The 4,957-nt window shown below is 40.4% G+C and overlaps 1 long non-coding RNA gene across 1 annotated transcript; it reads left to right on the forward strand.

The window, feature by feature from the left end:
• Nucleotides 1-463: 463 nt before the first annotated feature.
• LOC135415938 (uncharacterized) lies at nucleotides 464-2,878 on the forward strand. Its single transcript, XR_010431350.1, has 2 exons — nucleotides 464-935; nucleotides 1,349-2,878. It is a non-coding gene; the product is annotated as an uncharacterized LOC135415938 (long non-coding RNA).
• Nucleotides 2,879-4,957: the final 2,079 nt, after the last annotated feature.

Raw genomic sequence — 4,957 nt, forward strand, 5'->3', positions numbered from 1 at the left:
CTGAGCACCACTTGAGAAGATACTGTCTCTTCACCATCAAGCACTTACACACACTGATAAAACGTCCCCTTGGCCTTCTCTTCTCCAGGCTGAAAAATCCCAGTTCTTTCAGCCCTTCCTTGTATGACAGATGCTTCAGTCTCTTAATTGTTCTCATGGCCCTTTGCTGGACTGTCTCTACTAAGCCTGTGTTTCTTTTACTGGGGAGCCCAGAACTGAATCTCACATTCCAAATACGGCCTCAGGGATGTTTAGTAGAGGGAGAAGATCACCTCCCTTGGCCTTTTGACAATGTTCTTCCTAATACAGCCCAGGGTGTTGGTTGTTGGCCTGCTCTGCTGCAAGGGCACATTGCTGACTTATCTTCTTCTCCCCCAGTATATCCAGGTGTTTTTCTACTAAACTGCTTTCCAACCAGTTGTATTGGTGTATAGGATTATTTGTCAGCAGGTGTAGAATTCTGCACTTCCTTTGTTGAGCTTTGTGAGATTCCCATTGGCCTGTTGAGATGTCTCCTAATGTCAGCACAATCATCTGATGAATCATCTGCAAAGTTTCAAAGGGTTCATTAATGAAGATGTTAAACTGTATGGGGCATTAACACTTATTTGTATGATCACACTAGGAAAAAGCTTAGTCTGGAATGGATTATAACAAGCTGCTTCTTTTCTTGGTGAAAACCATGATTTTATAATTGCTTCCTAAGAAAGATGAGATGATATAACTTTTTCTAAACTATCCCCCTGTCCCTTTTTTTCCCATTTTTTCCAAGTAGGAAAACTCAATACAGTCCCATTCCTATCTGAATGACCTTCCTCATTTTTCCTCATAGTTGTTCATTTTCATGGTCCATCTCATTTACTGCACTTGGCCAGCAAGCCAATGTCTACCAGCTGCCAGCTGTTCAAAAAAAATAAAGAGAAGAAGCTTCCATGGTAAAGAGTTTCTCTGTCTTTCATAAAAACAGTTTGCATTCTACACAAAAAATTCTTTCATGGTGTAAGGGAATTGACGTCAGTACTGTTACACCCAGGATGATTTTGGCCCAGCATATCTATTATGCAATACTTTCAGATGCACAGTTCTGTGATGAGCAAATGACTGCCAGATGTCAGAATAGTATTTCCCTCTTTTTCTTGAGGTCCCTGAACAAATTCTCATGTGTGGACTGTAAATTTCTTCAGTGTATGTATGTGTAATACTTAAGAATAATTCTATAGAAAATATTTGAAATGGCAACATAAAAAAGAGTAGCAAAAGAAACCCTACATTTATTGCTATTAAAAAATAAAACTCTTATAACTACCTTTCATACATGTAATACAGGCTCCTCCTTCCTTTCTGCCAGGCAGAAGGAGACAAGTTCTGTTAAAATACTGACCACCTCAAGCTTTGGAAGAGAAGCCCCTGGAAGGAAAAAAAGATAAAATTGGTAACTTGACCTTCTCCTAAAGTTGTGATATAAAGACACCTGTAGTTAAAGATGCTGTATAAAGACACCTGTAGTTAAAGATGATCAATATTACAGGATGTATGGAAGAATCCAGTGGCATGGATTGGCATGGTCGGTTGGCTTTCCAAGTATATTTGCAATATTTTTTAATTAACCACAGTAAAAAACTATGAAGTTTTCAAAGCTATATTTCTGCATTTAAGCATGTAAGTAAGGACCTAAAAGCTCTGTATATTTTTGTTCCTATGGATTTAATCTTGATTTCATGAGAGTAGGTAGCTTTGCAAGTATGCTGTACCAGATACTGTTTTCCTTCCATCATATTGATTTCCACTCTTTATGACAAACATCTTGGATTGTTGGTTCTTCTTGAAAAAGTATTGCTGCCTAAAGAACTCACTTTACAATTACTTCTTTTGCCTACTATCTAGGATCCTAATATTGCTGATAACATTTTACTGAAGAAAATAAATAGTTCAGGTAAGGAAAAAAGTTCCTTCTGCATTATGTTTCCCTGCATTTTGTTGAAATCTCACCTTCTATAACTTGGAAAAGTTATGGAAAACATGTCTTGCTTTATCCTTTATTTTAGTTTGTCCCTTGTGCTTGTATTGGGTTTGTGTGGCTTGGTTTGGTTTGTCTGTCTGTGAGAAGCTGCCAGAAGCTTCCCCCATGTCTGACAGAGCCAATGCCAGCCAGCTCCAGGATGGACCTGCCACCGGCCAAGGCAGAGCCCATCAGTGGTGGTGGCAGGAATTCTGGGATAGCATAGTTATGAAAGTGAAAATGTTGCTGCACAACACCAGCAGCAGTCATGAGAGAGGAGTGAGAATATGTGAGAAGAACAACTCTGCAGACACCAAGGTCAGTGGAGAAGGAGGGGGAGGCGGTGCTCCAGGTGCTGGAGCATAGATTCCCTTGCAGCCCGTGGTGAAGAGCATGGTGAGGCAACTGTGCCCCTGTAGCCCATGAAGGTGATGGTGGAGAACATATCCACCTTCAGCCTCTGGAAAAACCCCAAATTATAGCAGGTGGATGCCTGAAAGAGGCTGTGGGAAGATCCTGTGAGAAGCCCATGCTGGAGAAGTTCTACAGCACGGTTTGTGAAGAACTGCAGCTTGTGGGAAGGAATCACATAGGAGAAGATTATGGAGAATTGTCTCTTATGGGAGGGACCCTACACTGGAACAGGGGGAAGACTGTGAGTCCCCCCTGTAGAGGAAGGAGTGGCAGAGACAATGTGTGATGAACTGACTGCAACTTTCATTTCCCATCCCCCTGTGCTGCTGGTGGGGAGAAGGCAGAGAATTTGGGAGTGAAGCTAAGCCCATGAAGAATGCGGAGGGAATGTATTTTAAGATTTGGTTCTATTTCTCATTACCCTACTCTGATTTGCTTGGTAATAAATTAAACTAGTTTCCTTGAGTTGAGTCTGTTTTGCCCATGACAGTAACTAGTGAGTGATCTCTCTCTGTTCGTATCTCAACCCATGTATTTTCTCTCTGCTGTCCAGCTGAGGAGGGGAGTGACAGAGCAGCTTTCGCAGGCACCTGGCATCCAGCCAGGGTCACCCCACCACAGTGCTTACCCCTGCTCTGAGTGCCAGATACATTGGACTCTCAGTATTTATGGCCAGGACTGAAATATCACTTACAGAGTTGAATCCCATGCATGCAAAAGTCAACACATTATTACATGACTTAGAGTCTATTTGCAGTGCATTTGGCACTTGAAACTGAGACAGTCTCCTGCACAGACTAGTAGTACTCTAAATGATAACAGCTTAAGCTGACTATCAGTACTGCCTGGTGTTAACAGTGAAGCCTCCCTCCATGCACTAGCCCATTCCTACTGCCCCTGCTGTTTGCTACATGTGTTATAAAGCTGGACTAACAAAAAAGAGGATTTTTACAAGAAGAACTATTCATGAGTATTGTATTCAGCAGGTGGTAAATACAACAGCAGTGTGAATCAGTAAGAAATTTCTGATTTTAAGCCTTTTTCAAACTTAGCAATAGTGAATTTTGATTAAAATACCTGGACCACCAGGCATCCTAAGTATGTACTTCCCATGTGTCCTTTGCAGATATTGAATGCTTCTTGAAATTCAAAGGAATTAGCAAAAGCAATGTTTTGCTACTGAATAGCGATGGGACAAGTCATAGTATGACTTTCATTTTCTCATCCTAATGTGTTTTTTCCCATATACCTATTATCAACAATCAGTGTCTCCAACCATATTTCCCCCTCAATACTGTTTTCCAACTCAACATTTTACTGTTATAGGCTATTCTTAATTCAAATGACAATGTAGCCTTACCATCCCAGGCAAATTAGGATATACTTCAGGTACTATGTCTGTTGTTCCAGCGATTAGCTCCTTGTTCATGATTCATTAAAAAGAAAAGAAAAAAAAAAGGTTTATGTTCATGGTTTTGGTAAAACACCACTGTAAATTTGCCTGGAGCTTTAATTGACATTGAAGTAGCCTTGTATTTCTAAACACGGAAACTGCTGGGGATATCTGGTCTGAGGTAAACTGGTGGTTGCAGTATTATTTAGAAGACTGTTGCTTTCAAATAAACAATATAGCATTTCCTAACCTTTAAGATACAGGCTGAAAATGTGCCAAGCTTTATTTCTATGTGGTCCTATCCTAAAGTACTTTTTGTTTTTGTTTGTAATTAGGCTTGGAGAGGTGGACCTGGCTTGAGTTGTATACAAAAAGCAGATACAATGTATCTAAGAACGTCAAGATTGTGATGAGGTTGCATCAAGAGAGTCTTCGTAACAAGAAAGGGCGTGCCAGGGGGTGTGGGAAGAGATTCCACCTTTTTGATTTAACAGTAAGGTAAAGGAATGCCTGAAAATAAGCCTATGTAGTTCTTGATCTTTCAGAGTAGTAGGCCTCCTTCTTTGGGATTATCTCAGATTTCCATCTCCAGTCTCCAGTAAAGCTATGAAAAATTGTAGAAGCTCATAGAAAATAATTAAAATAATTGAAACTTTGAAGGACCACTTCAGATGGATGGCTCAGACACAAAAACATTTAAACCTGAAGTAGGAATTCACAATTGCCGCTGTGTGTATATTTTCAGACACGATGTGTCTTAAATAAAACACTGATTGTGAATAAGGATTCACTATTCATTTCTCTGCCCTTTGGCTGAAGAGAGAAATGCATTCTTTTTCTGACAGACAGGAGGCAAGATTCTGTATGAAGCAATACTCATATCCTAGTCATGCCCAAACATATAATTATATGGGTATGGTGGGGAGAAAAACTTAGAGAGGGCAACCAAATCTTCTCTCTGACAGTAAGAGAACTAGCTTGAGAGATTCAAAGCAGCAAAGTCAACAGGAAGGAATGGTGCATAGAACAGAATTGCAGCAGCAGAAACATTCCCCAGGTGAGAATCACTTTTAAGTGGCTCAGCCCCATTTTGTTTTTCACCCTACAAGCACAGAGGACTGAAAAGCATGGAAAACCAGAAAGGCTCAGAT

This window comes from Pseudopipra pipra, chromosome 6, assembly GCF_036250125.1.
Source record: "Pseudopipra pipra isolate bDixPip1 chromosome 6, bDixPip1.hap1, whole genome shotgun sequence".
Lineage (NCBI taxonomy): Eukaryota > Metazoa > Chordata > Aves > Passeriformes > Pipridae > Pseudopipra > Pseudopipra pipra.